Source organism: Heterodontus francisci, chromosome 22, assembly GCF_036365525.1.
Source record: "Heterodontus francisci isolate sHetFra1 chromosome 22, sHetFra1.hap1, whole genome shotgun sequence".
NCBI classification, from domain to species: Eukaryota; Metazoa; Chordata; class Chondrichthyes; order Heterodontiformes; family Heterodontidae; genus Heterodontus; species Heterodontus francisci.
The window spans coordinates 38,165,390-38,182,237 of NC_090392.1; the positions used below are offsets into that span (position 1 = coordinate 38,165,390).

General features: G+C 44.1%; 5 non-coding genes across 5 annotated transcripts; all 5 read right to left on the reverse strand.

Annotated features, from left to right (window-relative positions):
- Positions 1 to 1,998: 1,998 nt before the first annotated feature.
- trnav-cac (transfer RNA valine (anticodon CAC)) lies at positions 1,999 to 2,071 on the reverse strand. The gene has a single exon. It is a non-coding gene; the product is annotated as a tRNA-Val (tRNA).
- A 3,407-nt stretch (positions 2,072 to 5,478) lies between these two features.
- Positions 5,479 to 5,551, reverse strand: trnav-cac (transfer RNA valine (anticodon CAC)). Its single transcript has one exon. It is a non-coding gene; the product is annotated as a tRNA-Val (tRNA).
- A 3,405-nt stretch (positions 5,552 to 8,956) lies between these two features.
- Positions 8,957 to 9,029, reverse strand: trnav-cac (transfer RNA valine (anticodon CAC)). The gene has a single exon. It is a non-coding gene; the product is annotated as a tRNA-Val (tRNA).
- A 3,407-nt stretch (positions 9,030 to 12,436) lies between these two features.
- trnav-cac (transfer RNA valine (anticodon CAC)) lies at positions 12,437 to 12,509 on the reverse strand. The gene has a single exon. It is a non-coding gene; the product is annotated as a tRNA-Val (tRNA).
- Positions 12,510 to 15,916: 3,407 nt separating this feature from the next.
- Positions 15,917 to 15,989, reverse strand: trnav-cac (transfer RNA valine (anticodon CAC)). Its single transcript has one exon. It is a non-coding gene; the product is annotated as a tRNA-Val (tRNA).
- Between the last annotated feature and the right edge of the window lie 859 nt (positions 15,990 to 16,848).

The following is a 16,848-nucleotide window of genomic DNA, read 5'->3' on the forward strand; positions in this document are numbered from 1 at the left end:
AACAACAACGCAAGCTCGAAAAACAGCATCTCGTTGACCGATTAGTTTAGTTTCGTGATGCAGCACTGAAACAGGCCCTTCGGCCCACCGAGTCTGTGCCGACCATCGACCACCCATTTATACTAATCCTACACGAATTCCATATTCCTACCACATCCCCACCTTCCCTATATTTCCCTACCACCTACCTTTACTAGGGGCAATTGGGAATGGCCAATTAACCTATCAACCAGCAAGTCTTTGGCATGTGGGAGGAAACCGGAGCACCCGGAGGAATCCCACGCAGACACAGGGAGAACTTGCAAACACCACACAGGCAGTGCCCAGAATTGAAACCGGGTCGCTGGAGCTGTGAGGCTGCGGTGCTAACCATTGCACACGAGAGCGTGCCGGACTGAACATTGAGTTCAATAATTTCAGATCATGACGGGCCCCCCATTTTACTTTCACTTTTTGTTATTTTTCTTTTTTACATTTTTTACATTTTTTTGTATGTTTATTTTATTTCATCTTAGTTTGTTCAGTTTACTTACCCACTGTTTTGTTTTCATGTTTGTACTTGCTGCTGTTCAATTTTCAGTCCATTAACAGTCCTATCTGTACGAATGCTTTGTCTTGCAACACACCATTAACATATTGTTTGCCTTTGCTCCATGACCTTCTGGTCAGATATTCTGTGGCCTTGCCCAATCTGCACCTTCTCCTTTGTTATCTCTTGCTCCACCCCCGCTTTACTTGCTTCTCACCTTTGACTTTTCTAATATTTGCCAGTTCTGAAGAAGGGTCACTGAGCCGAAATGTTAACTCTGCTTCTCTCTCCACAGATGCTGCCAGACCTGCTGAGTATTTCCAGAATTTCTTGTTTTTATTTCAGATTTCCAGCATCCACAGTATTTTGCTTTTATTCATGTATATTCTTCCTCAGTTCAATATGAAGGAGCGGGTTGATATTGAGCGGAGCCGCAGTGCATCTCATTTTCAACGCCACCTTGTTAGTTTTCCTGTTACTCGCCAAATGAAGAACAATACAAAGTGATAATTTGGCACGTCTGCCTGTTTCCTTAGCTTCAGTTACAGAATCAGCTGTGTCCGTCTTTAAGGGAGGCAAAGTACTCTTCGCGGCTCTGCGTGACGCTGAATAGTTATGTTAATCTGCATCAATAAACCCAGGTATGTCTCTGTTACTGACTGAACAAAACGCTAATAGGTCTGTGAGCGAATGTCATAACTTAAATAACTTTTTCCCCTCTGCGTGTCATGAACCTTTACCCCTTGTCATAATTGCGGCTGCATGTTCAGAGCTGCGTTGTCAAGGTGCTTAAGACACCAAGAATCTGCTGCAGCAGTGGTTAAATTGAAAAGGATTTTTGCCCCTTTTACCCAAAAAGAAATGTTCAGGAGGAGCATTTTCCCCAAACTTGTTTCCACCGGAGATTCATCATTGCAACTCAAAGAAAGGTTCAGTCACTTGGGTGTTCTGTTCGAGCTGCTCGGAGGTTTAGTGGCCCGGATATCATGTGCCTACGTTTTGCTGAGCCTGTGCTTGGTTTCTGGGGAGATTTGGCCCGGGTTGTGCTATTTTACCTCCCTGAGATGGCCAGTAACCTGTTGATTGAGGCAGCAGACCCCTCTTGCTGCTAGCAGCGAGTAATTGGACAGTGCGGGTTAAAATATTGCGGCGTGCCCCTGTCTCAACGAATGTGGAGCTGGCGAAAGTGAATTGCTGATGTGCTTTTGCCTCGTCTGAAATGAGACTTAGATCAGCTGTGACTTCGCAAGCTAGTGTTGCAGGTTTCTATTCTAATCTGAGCCAAATGAAGTGCAAGTGCTAGGTTTTGAGGAACTTTCTGCAGCATCAGGACAAGAAAGAGGAGCGATTGCAAGGCATTGTGCACACAATGTGCAAGAGAAATAGGACTTTGAGAAATTGTGTTGTGTTCATGGGGAATGTCAATGATTGCATCTTTCGTGGTCAGACGTTTGGGTTTGTTTCGAAAATGTTTCCGCCCAGTTTCGAGCTGGGAACCTTTTGCGTGTGAGACAAACGTGATCACCACTACACTACAGAAACTCAGCACGGTTGCAGGGCTGAGGAAGCTGCAAGTATTGTTAAACTATACAGTCATGATCTATTTGTGGTGCTTGTTTAATTGAAATGCAATTCCACTGTGACATTTTGCAAGGCTGCAGAGGTATTGACCCAGCAATGGACGCTCAGCAGTGCACAACACATTGCCAGGCCATTCAGGCCATCGTACCATTGCCAGTTTTTTCAAAGACTTGCCAGTTGGGCCCACTTCCTTCGCTCTGCTTTTGTTTGCCTCTCCTTTCATGCAATTATCCAATTCCCTTTTTTGTAAACTCTCACTTAAGAAACTAAGTTTGGAAGAGGTGCAGCAGCTGCTGCAGTGTCAATGCACAGTGTGCCATCATTGACAAGATTCCCTTCCCCAACCACTCCAAGACATCCACTTGGGATTCTTGCCAAGTTCTGGATTTCATTTCTCATTATTTACTGATTGCACTGACACATATTTGTGCTTTTAAACTCTTTATTTTTATCAAATGCGTCCTTATTTTGCTGATTTGCAACATACAATGTGATTACCCGAGCAGTAGAATGCGTAACAGAGGCAGTTAAATAATGGGGGCGAAGCTTCGCTGCAGCTATATAATGTCCTGGTTAGACCCCACCTGGAGTACTCTGCATAGTTCTGGGCATTCCACTTTATAAAGTATACAAATTGGCCTTGGTATACAGGGCAGTTCAGATCCAGCAGAATGTTTTCAGAGTTCAAATGGTTAGATTAGGAAGCCATGTCCCCGCTTCCACAGAGACAGCTGTTGGTTTCCACCTGGTGCCTCACTTGCTTCTGAATTTCAAGGTGTAGAATGAAATCAAGCAACGTAACCCAAGTTTGCAATGCATTCCATGCAATCATCAACCACATCATTCCCGTCTTCCTCACCTTCGCTGCACAGCCCTCTAAACGTTGCAATCCATGTAACACAGGATTTGTTCCAGGATTAAACTTTCAGTAGGATTATATTAATATCTGTGCCCGCATCTTGAAATGAGATTCTCAGCGATATCCAACACAAATTGAATTGTATAGATGACAGGCAAATACAGGAAAACAGGTCAGTATGCAACACAATCCCATGGTGCCTATTTTCAGATGCACAATATTCATCTTTTCCAGCAAATGAAAGAATTTTTCAGTGAATCATTTGTAAAGTCAGTGTTAATGCCATTTGTGCCTTTCTTTCTTCTCGTTTTGCAACATACTGGCGCCTAAATCCAATTAATGTATATTCATGTTTATTGGGGAGACCAAACGCAGACTGGGTGATCGCTTTGTGGAACACGTCCGCTCAGTCCGCAAGCAGGACCCTGAGCTTCTGGTTGCTTGCCATTTTAAGACTCCCCGCTGCTCTCATGCTTACATCTCTATCCTGGGCTTGCTGCAGTGTTCCAGTGAACAACAACGCAAGCTCGAAAAACAGCATCTCGTTGACCGATTAGTTTAGTTTCGTGATGCAGCACTGAAACAGGCCCTTCGGCCCACCGAGTCTGTGCCGACCATCGACCACCCATTTATACTAATCCTACACGAATTCCATATTCCTACCACATCCCCACCTTCCCTATATTTCCCTCCCACCTACCTTTACTAGGGGCAATTGGGAATGGCCAATTAACCTATCAACCAGCAAGTCTTTGGCATGTGGGAGGAAACCGGAGCACCCGGAGGAATCCCACGCAGACACAGGGAGAACTTGCAAACACCACACAGGCAGTGCCCAGAATTGAAACCGGGTCGCTGGAGCTGTGAGGCTGCGGTGCTAACCATTGCACACGAGAGCGTGCCGGACTGAACATTGAGTTCAATAATTTCAGATCATGACGGGCCCCCCATTTTACTTTCACTTTTTGTTATTTTTCTTTTTTACATTTTTTACATTTTTTTGTATGTTTATTTTATTTCATCTTAGTTTGTTCAGTTTACTTACCCACTGTTTTGTTTTCATGTTTGTACTTGCTGCTGTTCAATTTTCAGTCCATTAACAGTCCTATCTGTACGAATGCTTTGTCTTTCAACACACCATTAACATATTGTTTGCCTTTGCTCCATGACCTTCTGGTCAGCTATTCTGTGGCCTTGCCCAATCTGCACCTTCTCCTTTGTTATCTCTTGCTCCACCCCCGCTTTACTTGCTTCTAACCTTTGACTTTTCTAATATTTGCCAGTTCTGAAGAAGGGTCACTGAGCCGAAATGTTAACTCTGCTTCTCTCTCCACAGATGCTGCCAGACCTGCTGAGTATTTCCAGAATTTCTTGTTTTTATTTCAGATTTCCAGCATCCACAGTATTTTGCTTTTATTCATGTATATTCTTCCTCAGTTCAATATGAAGGAGCGGGTTGATATTGAGCGGAGCCGCAGTGCATCTCATTTTCAACGCCACCTTGTTAGTTTTCCTGTTACTCGCCGAATGAAGAACAATACAAAGTGATAATTTGGCACGTCTGCCTGTTTCCTTAGCTTCAGTTACAGAATCAGCTGTGTCCGTCTTTAAGGGAGGCAAAGTACTCTTCGAGCTCTGCGTGACGCTGAATAGTTATGTTAATCTGCATCAATAAACCCAGGTATGTCTCTGTTACTGACTGAACAAAACGCTAATAAGTCTGTGAGCGACTGTCATAACTTAAATAACTTTTTCCCCTCTGCGTGTCATGAACCTTTACCCCTTGTCATAATTGCGGCTGCATGTTCAGAGCTGCGTTTTCAAGGTGCTTAAGACACCAAGAATCTGCCGCAGCAGTGGTTAAATTGAAAAGGATTTTTGCCCCTTTTACCCAAAAAGAAATGTTCAGGAGGAGCATTTTCCCCAAACTTGTTTCCACCGGAGATTCATCATTGCAACTCAAAGAAAGTTTCAGTCACTTGGGTGTTCTGTTCGAGCTGCTCGGAGGTTTAGTGGCCCGGATATCATGTGCCTACGTTTTGCTGAGCCTGTGCTTGGTTTCTGGGGAGATTTGGCCCGGGTTGTGCTATTTTACCTCCCTGAGATGGCCAGTAACCTGTTGATTGAGGCAGCAGACCCCTCTTGCTGCTAGCAGCGAGTAATTGGACAGTGCGGGTCAAAATATTGCGGCGTGCCCCTGTCTCAACGAATGTGGAGCTGGCGAAAGTGAATTGCTGATGTGGTTTTGCCTCGTCTGAAATGAGACTTAGATCAGCTGTTACTCAGCAAGCTAGTGTTGCAGGTTTCTATTCTAATCTGAGCCAAATGAAGTGCAAGTGCTAGGTTTTGAGGAACTTTCTGCAGCATCAGGACTAGAAAGAGGAGCGATTGCAAGGCATTGTGCACACAATGTGCAAGAGAAATAGGACTTTGAGAAATTGTGTTGTGTTAATGGGGAATGTCAATGATTGCATCTTTCGTGGTCAGACGTTTGGCTTTGTTTCGAAAATGTTTCTGCCCAGTTTCGAACTGGGGACCTTTTGTGTGTGAGACAAACGTGATCACCACTACACTACAGAAACTCAGCACGGTTGCAGGGCTGAGGAAGCTGCAAGTATTGTTAAACTATACAGTCATGATCTATTTGTGGTGCTTGTTTCATTGAAATGCAATTCCACTGTGACATTTTGCAAGGCTGCAGAGGTATTGACCCAGCAATGGACGCTCAGCAGTGCACAACACATTGCCAGGCCATTCAGGCCATCGTACCATTGCCACTTTTTTCAAAGACTTGCCAGTTGGGCCCACTTCCTTCGCTCTGCTTTTGTTTGCCTCTCCTTTCATGCAATTATCCAATTCCCTTTTTTGTAAACTCTCACTTAAGAAACTAAGTTTGGAAGAGGTGCAGCAGCTGCTGCAGTGTCAATGCACAGTGTGCCATCATTGACAAGATTCCCTTCCCCAACCACTCCAAGACATCCACTTGGGATTCTTGCCAAGTTCTGGATTTCATTTCTCATTATTTACTGATTGCACTGACACATATTTGTGCTTTTAAACTCTTTATTTTTATCAAATGCGTCCTTATTTTGCTGATTTGCAACATACAATGTGATTACCCGAGCAGTAGAATGCGTAACAGAGGCAGTTAAATAATGGGGGCGAAGCTTCGCTACAGCTATATAATGTCCTGGTTAGACCCCACCTGGAGTACTCTGCATAGTTCTGTGCATTCCACTTTATAAAGTATACAAATTGGCCTTGGTATACAGGGCAGTTCAGATCCAGCAGAATGTTTTCAGAGTTCAAATGGTTAGATTAGGAAGCCATGTCCCCGCTTCCACAGAGACAGCTGTTGGTTTCCACCTGGTGCCTCACTTGCTTCTGAATTTCAAGGTGTAGAATGAAATCAAGCAACGTAACCCAAGTTTGCAATGCATTCCATGCAATCATCAACCACATCATTCCCGTCTTCCTCACCTTTGCTGCACAGCCCTCTAAACGTTGCAATCCACGTCACACAGGATTTGTTCCAGGATTAAACTTTCAGTAGGATTATATTAATATCTGTGCCCGCATCTTGAAATGAGATTCTCAGCGATATCCAACACAAATTGAATTGTATAGATGACAGGCAAATACAGGAAAACAGGTCAGTATGCAACACAATCTCATGGTGCCTATTTTCAGATGCACAATATTCATCTTTTCCAGCAAATGAAAGAATTTTTCAGTGAATCATTTGTAAAGTCAGTGTTAATGCCATTTGTGCCTTTCTTTCTTCTCGTTTTGCAACATACTGGCGCCTAAATCCAATTAATGTATATTCATGTTTATTGGGGAGACCAAACGCAGACTGGGTGATCGCTTTGCGGAACACGTCCGCTCAGTCCGCAAGCTGGACCCTGAGCTTCTGGTTGCTTGCCATTTCAAGACTCCCCGCTGCTCTCATGCTCACATCTCTATCCTGGGCTTGCTGCAGTGTTCCAGTGAACAACAACGCAAGCTCGAAAAACAGCATCTCGTTGACCGATTAGTTTAGTTTCGTGATGCAGCACTGAAACAGGCCCTTCGGCCCACCGAGTCTGTGCCGACCATCGACCACCCATTTATACTAATCCTACACGAATTCCATATTCCTACCACATCCCCACCTTCCCTATATTTCCCTATCACCTACCTTTACTAGGGGCAATTGGGAATGGCCAATTAACCTATCAACCAGCAAGTCTTTGGCATGTGGGAGGAAACCGGAGCACCCGGAGGAATCCCACGCAGACACAGGGAGAACTTGCAAACACCACACAGGCAGTGCCCAGAATTGAAACCGGGTCGCTGGAGCTGTGAGGCTGCGGTGCTAACCATTGCACACGAGAGCGTGCCGGACTGAATAGTGAGTTCAATAATTTCAGTTCGTGACGGCCCCCCATTTTACTTTCACTTTTTGTTATTTTTCTTTTTTACATTTTTTGCATTTTTTGTATGTTTATTTTATTTCATCTTAGTTTGTTCAGTTTACTTACCCACTGTTTTGTTTTCATGTTTGTACTTGCTGCTGTTCAATTTTCAGTCCGTTAACAGTCCTATCTGTACTAATGCTTTGTCTTTCAACACACCATTAACATATTGTTTGCCTTTGCTCCATGACCTTCTGGTCAGCTATTCTGTGGCCTTGCCCACTCTACACCTTCTCCTTTGTTATCTCTTGCTCCACCCCCGCTTTACTTGCTTCTAACCTTTGACTTTTCTAATATTTGCCAGTTCTGAGGAAGGGTCACTGAGCCGAAATGTTAACTCTGCTTCTCTCTCCACAGATGCTGCCAGACCTGCTGAGTAATTCCAGAATTTCTTGCTTTTATTTCAGATTTCCAGCATCGACAGTATTTTGCTTTTATTCATGTATATTCTTCCTCAGTTCAATATGAAGGAGCGGGTTGATATTGAGCGGAGCCGCAGTGCATCTCATTTTCAACGCCACCTTGTTAGTTTTCCTGTTAGTCGCCAAATGAAGAACAATACAAAGTGATAATTTGGCACGTCTGCCTGTTTACTTAGCTTCAGTTACAGAATCAGCTGTGTCCGTCTTTAAGGGAGGCAAAGTACTCTTCGCGGCTCTGCGTGACGCTGAATAGTTATGTTAATCTGCATCAATAAACCCAGGTATGTCTCTGTTACTGACTGAACAAAACGCTAATAGGTCTGTGAGCGAATGTCATAACTTAAATAACTTTTTCCCCTCTGCGTGTCATGAACCTTTACCCCTTGTCATAATTGCGGCTGCATGTTTAGAGCTGCGTTCTCAAGGTGCTTAAGACACCAAGAATCTGCCGCAGCAGTGGTTAAATTGAAAAGGATTTTTGCCCCTTTTACCCAAAAAGAAATGTTCAGGAGGAGCATTTTCCTCAAACTTGTTCCACCGGAGATTCATCATTGCAACTCAAAGAAAGTTTCAGTCACTTGGGTGTTCTGTTCGAGCTGCTCGTAGGTTTAGTGGCCCGGATATCATGTGCCTACGTTTTGCTGAGCCTGTGCTTAGTTTCTGGGGAGATTTGGCCCGGGTTGTGCTATTTTACCTCCCTGAGATGGCCAGGAACCTGTTGATTGATGCAGCAGACCCCTCTTGCTGCTAGCAGCGAGTAATTGGACAGTGCGGGTCAAAATATTGCGGCGTGCCCCTGTCTCAACGAATGTGGAGCTGGCGAAAGTGAATTGCTGATGTGGTTTTGCCTCTTCTGAAATGAGACTTAGATCAGCTGTTACTCAGCAAGCTAGTGTTGCAGGTTTCTATTCTAATCTGAGCCAAATGAAGTGCAAGTGCTAGGTTTTGAGGAACTTTCTGCAGCATCAGGACTAGAAAGAGGAGCGATTGCAAGGCATTGTGCACACAATGTGCAAGAGAAATAGGACTTTGAGAAATTGTGTTGTGTGAATGGGGAATGTCAATGATTGCATCTTTCGTGGTCAGACATTTGGCTTTGTTTCGAAAATGTTTCTGCCCAGTTTCGAACTGGGGACCTTTTGCGTGTGAGACAAACGTGATCACCACTACACTACAGAAACTCAGCACGGTTGCAGGGCTGAGGAAGCTGCAAGTATTGTTAAACTATACAGTCATGATCTATTTGTGGTGCTTGTTTCATTGAAATGCAATTCCACTGTGACATTTTGCAAGGCTGCAGAGGTATTGACCCAGAAATGGACGCTCAGCAGTGCACAACACATTGCCAGGCCATTCAGGCCATCGTACCATTGCCAGTTTTTTCAAAGACTTGCCAGTTGGGCCCACTTCCTTCGCTCTGCTTTTGTTTGCCTCTCCTTTCATGCAATTATCCAATTCCCTTTTTTGTAAACTCTCACTTAAGAAACTAAGTTTGGAAGAGGTGCAGCAGCTGCTGCAGTGTCAATGCACAGTGTGCCATCATTGACAAGATTCCCTTCCCCAACCACTCCAAGACATCCACTTGGGATTCTTGCCAAGTTCTGGATTTCATTTCTCATTATTTACTGATTGCACTGACACATATTTGTGCTTTTAAACTCTTTATTTTTATCAAATGCGTCCTTATTTTGCTGATTTGCAACATACAATGTGATTACCCGAGCAGTAGAATGCGTAACAGAGGCAGTTAAATAATGGGGGCGAAGCTTCGCTGCAGCTATATAATGTCCTGGTTAGACCCCACCTGGAGTACTCTGCATAGTTCTGGGCATTCCACTTTATAAAGTATACAAATTGGCCTTGGTATACAGGGCAGTTCAGATCCAGCAGAATGTTTTCAGAGTTCAAATGGTTAGATTAGGAAGCCATGTCCCCGCTTCCACAGAGACAGCTGTTGGTTTCCACCTGGTGCCTCACTTGCTTCTGAATTTCAAGGTGTAGAATGAAATCAAGCAACGTAACCCAAGTTTGCAATGCATTCCATGCAATCATCAACCACATCATTCCCGTCTTCCTCACCTTAGCTGCACAGCCCTCTAAACGTTGCAATCCACGTCACACAGGATTTGTTCCAGGATTAAACTTTCAGTAGGATTATATTAATATCTGTGCCCGCATCTTGAAATGAGATTCTCAGCGATATCCAACACAAATTGAATTGTATAGATGACAGGCAAATACAGGAAAACAGGTCAGTATGCAACACAATCCCATGGTGCCTATTTTCAGATGCACAATATTCATCTTTTCCAGCAAATGAAAGAATTTTTCAGTGAATCATTTGTAAAGTCAGTGTTAATGCCATTTGTGCCTTTCTTTCTTCTCGTTTTGCAACATACTGGCGCCTAAATCCAATTAATGTATATTCATGTTTATTGGGGAGACCAAACGCAGACTGGGTGATCGCTTTGCGGAACACGTCCGCTCAGTCCGCAAGCAGGACCCTGAGCTTCTGGTTGCTTGCCATTTCAAGACTCCCCGCTGCTCTCATGCTTACATCTCTATCCTGGGCTTGCTGCAGTGTTCCAGTGAACAACAACGCAAGCTCGAAAAACAGCATCTCGTTGACCGATTAGTTTAGTTTCGTGATGCAGCACTGAAACAGGCCCTTCGGCCCACCGAGTCTGTGCCGACCATCGACCACCCATTTATACTAATCCTACACGAATTCCATATTCCTACCACATCCCCACCTTCCCTATATTTCCCTCCCACCGACCTTTACTAGGGGCAATTGGGAATGGCCAATTAACCTATCAACCAGCAAGTCTTTGGCATGTGGGAGGAAACCGGAGCACCCGGAGGAATCCCACGCAGACACAGGGAGAACTTGCAAACACCACACAGGCAGTGCCCAGAATTGAAACCGGGTCGCTGGAGCTGTGAGGCTGCGGTGCTAACCATTGCACACGAGAGCGTGCCGGACTGAACATTGAGTTCAATAATTTCAGATCATGACGGGCCCCCCATTTTACTTTCACTTTTTGTTATTTTTCTTTTTTACATTTTTTACATTTTTTTGTATGTTTATTTTATTTCATCTTAGTTTGTTCAGTTTACTTACCCACTGTTTTGTTTTCATGTTTGTACTTGCTGCTGTTCAATTTTCAGTCCATTAACAGTCCTATCTGTACGAATGCTTTGTCTTTCAACACACCATTAACATATTGTTTGCCTTTGCTCCATGACCTTCTGGTCAGCTATTCTGTGGCCTTGCCCAATCTGCACCTTCTCCTTTGTTATCTCTTGCTCCACCCCCGCTTTACTTGCTTCTAACCTTTGACTTTTCTAATATTTGCCAGTTCTGAAGAAGGGTCACTGAGCCGAAATGTTAACTCTGCTTCTCTCTCCACAGATGCTGCCAGACCTGCTGAGTATTTCCAGAATTTCTTGTTTTTATTTCAGATTTCCAGCATCCACAGTATTTTGCTTTTATTCATGTATATTCTTCCTCAGTTCAATATGAAGGAGCGGGTTGATATTGAGCGGAGCCGCAGTGCATCTCATTTTCAACGCCACCTTGTTAGTTTTCCTGTTACTCGCCGAATGAAGAACAATACAAAGTGATAATTTGGCACGTCTGCCTGTTTCCTTAGCTTCAGTTACAGAATCAGCTGTGTCCGTCTTTAAGGGAGGCAAAGTACTCTTCGAGCTCTGCGTGACGCTGAATAGTTATGTTAATCTGCATCAATAAACCCAGGTCTGTCTCTGTTACTGACTGAACAAAACGCTAATAAGTCTGTGAGCGACTGTCATAACTTAAATAACTTTTTCCCCTCTGCGTTGCATGAACCTTTACCCTTTGTCATAATTGCGGCTGCATGTTAAGAGCTGCGTTTTCAAGGTGCTTAAGACACCAAGAATCTGCCGCAGCAGTGGTTAAATTGAAAAGGATTTTTGCCCCTTTTACCCAAAAAGAAATGTTCAGGAGGAGCATTTTCCCCAAACTTGTTTCCACCGGAGATTCACCATTGCAACTCAAAGAAAGTTTCAGTCACTTGGGTGTTCTGTTCGAGCTGCTCGGAGGTTTAGTGGCCCGGATATCATGTGCCTTCGTTTTGCTGAGCCTGTGCTTGGTTTCTGGGGAGATTTGGCCCGGGTTGTGCTATTTTACCTCCCTGAGATGGCCAGTAACCTGTTGATTGAGGCAGCAGACCCCTCTTGCTGCTAGCAGCGAGTAATTGGACAGTGCGGGTCAAAATATTGCGGCGTGCCCCTGTCTCAACGAATGTGGAGCTGGCGAAAGTGAATTGCTGATGTGGTTTTGCCTCGTCTGAAATGAGACTTAGATCAGCTGTTACTCAGCAAGCTAGTGTTGCAGGTTTCTATTCTAATCTGAGCCAAATGAAGTGCAAGTGCTAGATTTTGAGGAACTTTCTGCAGCATCAGGACTAGAAAGAGGAGCGATTGCAAGGCATTGTGCACACAATGTGCAAGAGAAATAGGACTTTGAGAAATTGTGTTGTGTTAATGGGGAATGTCAATGATTGCATCTTTCGTGGTCAGACGTTTGGCTTTGTTTCGAAAATGTTTCTGCCCAGTTTCGAACTGGGGACCTTTTGCGTGTGAGACAAACGTGATCACCACTACACTACAGAAACTCAGCACGGTTGCAGGGCTGAGGAAGCTGCAAGTATTGTTAAACTATACAGTCATGTTCTATTTGTGGTGCTTGTTTCATTGAAATGCAATTCCACTGTGACATTTTGCAAGGCTGCAGAGGTATTGACCCAGCAATGGACGCTCAGCAGTGCACAACACATTGCCAGGCCATTCAGGACATCGTACCATTGCCACTTTTTTCAAAGACTTGCCATTTGGGCCCACTTCCTTCGCTCTGCTTTTGTTTGCCTCTCCTTTCATGCAATTATCCAATTCCCTTTTTTGTAAACTCTCACTTAAGAAACTAAGTTTGGAAGAGGTGCAGCAGCTGCTGCAGTGTCAATGCACAGTGTGCCATCATTGACAAGATTCCCTTCCCCAACCACTCCAAGACATCCACTTGGGATTCTTGCCAAGTTCTGGATTTCATTTCTCATTATTTACTGATTGCACTGACACATATTTGTGCTTTTAAACTCTTTATTTTTATCAAATGCGTCCTTATTTTGCTGATTTGCAACATACAATGTGATTACCCGAGCAGTAGAATGCGTAACAGAGGCAGTTAAATAATGGGGGCGAAGCTTCGCTACAGCTATATAATGTCCTGGTTAGACCCCACCTGGAGTACTCTGCATAGTTCTGGGCATTCCACTTTATAAAGTATACAAATTGGCCTTGGTATACAGGGCAGTTCAGATCCAGCAGAATGTTTTCAGAGTTCAAATGGTTAGATTAGGAAGCCATGTCCCCGCTTCCACAGAGACAGCTGTTGGTTTCCACCTGGTGCCTCACTTGCTTCTGAATTTCAAGGTGTAGAATGAAATCAAGCAACGTAACCCAAGTTTGCAATGCATTCCATGCAATCATCAACCACATCATTCCCGTCTTCCTCACCTTAGCTGCACAGCCCTCTAAACGTTGCAATCCACGTCACACAGGATTTGTTCCAGGATTAAACTTTCAGTAGGATTATATTAATATCTGTGCCCGCATCTTGAAATGAGATTCTCAGCGATATCCAACACAAATTGAATTGTATAGATGACAGGCAAATACAGGAAAACAGGTCAGTATGCAACACAATCCCATGGTGCCTATTTTCAGATGCACAATATTCATCTTTTCCAGCAAATGAAAGAATTTTTCAGTGAATCATTTGTAAAGTCAGTGTTAATGCCATTTGTGCCTTTCTTTCTTCTCGTTTTGCAACATACTGGCGCCTAAATCCAATTAATGTATATTCATGTTTATTGGGGAGACCAAACGCAGACTGGGTGATCGCTTTGCGGAACACGTCCGCTCAGTCCGCAAGCTGGACCCTGAGCTTCTGGTTGCTTGCCATTTCAAGACTCCCCGCTGCTCTCATGCTTACATCTTTATCCTGGGCTTGCTGCAGTGTTCCAGTGAACAACAACGCAAGCTCGAAAAACAGCATCTCGTTGACCGATTAGTTTAGTTTCGTGATGCAGCACTGAAACAGGCCCTTCGGCCCACCGAGTCTGTGCCGACCATCGACCACCCATTTATACTAATCCTACACGAATTCCATATTCCTACCACATCCCCACCTTCCCTATATTTCCCTCCCACCTACCTTTACTAGGGGCAATTGGGAATGGCCAATTAACCTATCAACCAGCAAGTCTTTGGCATGTGGGAGGAAACCGGAGCACCCGGAGGAATCCCACGCAGACACAGGGAGAACTTGCAAACACCACACAGGCAGTGCCCAGAATTGAAACCGGGTCGCTGGAGCTGTGAGGCTGCGGTGCTAACCATTGCACACGAGAGCGTGCCGGACTGAACATTGAGTTCAATAATTTCAGATCATGACGGGCCCCCCATTTTACTTTCACTTTTTGTTATTTTTCTTTTTTACATTTTTTACATTTTTTTGTATGTTTATTTTATTTCATCTTAGTTTGTTCAGTTTACTTACCCACTGTTTTGTTTTCATGTTTGTACTTGCTGCTGTTCAATTTTCAGTCCATTAACAGTCCTATCTGTACGAATGCTTTGTCTTTCAACACACCATTAACATATTGTTTGCCTTTGCTCCATGACCTTCTGGTCAGCTATTCTGTGGCCTTGCCCAATCTGCACCTTCTCCTTTGTTATCTCTTGCTCCACCCCCGCTTTACTTGCTTCTAACCTTTGACTTTTCTAATATTTGCCAGTTCTGAAGAAGGGTCACTGAGCCGAAATGTTAACTCTGCTTCTCTCTCCACAGATGCTGCCAGACCTGCTGAGTATTTCCAGAATTTCTTGTTTTTATTTCAGATTTCCAGCATCCACAGTATTTTGCTTTTATTCATGTATATTCTTCCTCAGTTCAATATGAAGGAGCGGGTTGATATTGAGCGGAGCCGCAGTGCATCTCATTTTCAACGCCACCTTGTTAGTTTTCCTGTTACTCGCCGAATGAAGAACAATACAAAGTGATAATTTGGCACGTCTGCCTGTTTCCTTAGCTTCAGTTACAGAATCAGCTGTGTCCGTCTTTAAGGGAGGCAAAGTACTCTTCGAGCTCTGCGTGACGCTGAATAGTTATGTTAATCTGCATCAATAAACGCAGGTCTGTCTCTGTTACTGACTGAACAAAACGCTAATAAGTCTGTGAGCGACTGTCATAACTTAAATAACTTTTTCCCCTCTGCGTTGCATGAACCTTTACCCTTTGTCATAATTGCGGCTGCATGTTAAGAGCTGCGTTTTCAAGGTGCTTAAGACACCAAGAATCTGCCGCAGCAGTGGTTAAATTGAAAAGGATTTTTGCCCCTTTTACCCAAAAAGAAATGTTCAGGAGGAGCATTTTCCCCAAACTTGTTTCCACCGGAGATTCACCATTGCAACTCAAAGAAAGTTTCAGTCACTTGGGTGTTCTGTTCGAGCTGCTCGGAGGTTTAGTGGCCCGGATATCATGTGCCTACGTTTTGCTGAGCCTGTGCTTGGTTTCTGGGGAGATTTGGCCCGGGTTGTGCTATTTTACCTCCCTGAGATGGCCAGTAACCTGTTGATTGAGGCAGCAGACCCCTCTTGCTGCTAGCAGCGAGTAATTGGACAGTGCGGGTCAAAATATTGCGGCGTGCCCCTGTCTCAACGAATGTGGAGCTGGCGAAAGTGAATTGCTGATGTGGTTTTGCCTCGTCTGAAATGAGACTTAGATCAGCTGTTACTCAGCAAGCTAGTGTTGCAGGTTTCTATTCTAATCTGAGCCAAATGAAGTGCAAGTGCTAGATTTTGAGGAACTTTCTGCAGCATCAGGACTAGAAAGAGGAGCGATTGCAAGGCATTGTGCACACAATGTGCAAGAGAAATAGGACTTTGAGAAATTGTGTTGTGTTAATGGGGAATGTCAATGATTGCATCTTTCGTGGTCAGACGTTTGGCTTTGTTTCGAAAATGTTTCTGCCCAGTTTCGAACTGGGGACCTTTTGCGTGTGAGACAAACGTGATCACCACTACACTACAGAAACTCAGCACGGTTGCAGGGCTGAGGAAGCTGCAAGTATTGTTAAACTATACAGTCATGATCTATTTGTGGTCTTGTTTCATTGAAATGCAATTCCACTGTGACATTTTGCAAGGCTGCAGAGGTATTGACCCAGCAATGGACGCTCAGCAGTGCACAACACATTGCCAGGCCATTCAGGCCATCGTACCATTGCCACTTTTTTCAAAGACTTGCCAGTTGGGCCCACTTCCTTCGCTCTGCTTTTGTTTGCCTCTCCTTTCATGCAATTATCCAATTCCCTTTTTTGTAAACTCTCACTTAAGAAACTAAGTTTGGAAGAGGTGCAGCAGCTGCTGCAGTGTCAATGCACAGTGTGCCATCATTGACAAGATTCCCTTCCCCAACCACTCCAAGACATCCACTTGGGATTCTTGCCAAGTTCTGGATTTCATTTCTCATTATTTACTGATTGCACTGACACATATTTGTGCTTTTAAACTCTTTATTTTTATCAAATGCGTCCTTATTTTGCTGATTTGCAACATACAATGTGATTACCCGAGCAGTAGAATGCGTAACAGAGGCAGTTAAATAATGGGGGCGAAGCTTCGCTACAGCTATATAATGTCCTGGTTAGACCCCACCTGGAGTACTCTGCATAGTTCTGGGCATTCCACTTTATAAAGTATACAAATTGGCCTTGGTATACAGGGCAGTTCAGATCCAGCAGAATGTTTTCAGAGTTCAAATGGTTAGATTAGGAAGCCATGTCCCCGCTTCCACAGAGACAGCTGTTGGTTTCCACCTGGTGCCTCACTTGCTTCTGAATTTCAAGGTGTAGAATGAAATCAAGCAACGTAACCCAAGTTTGCAATGCATTC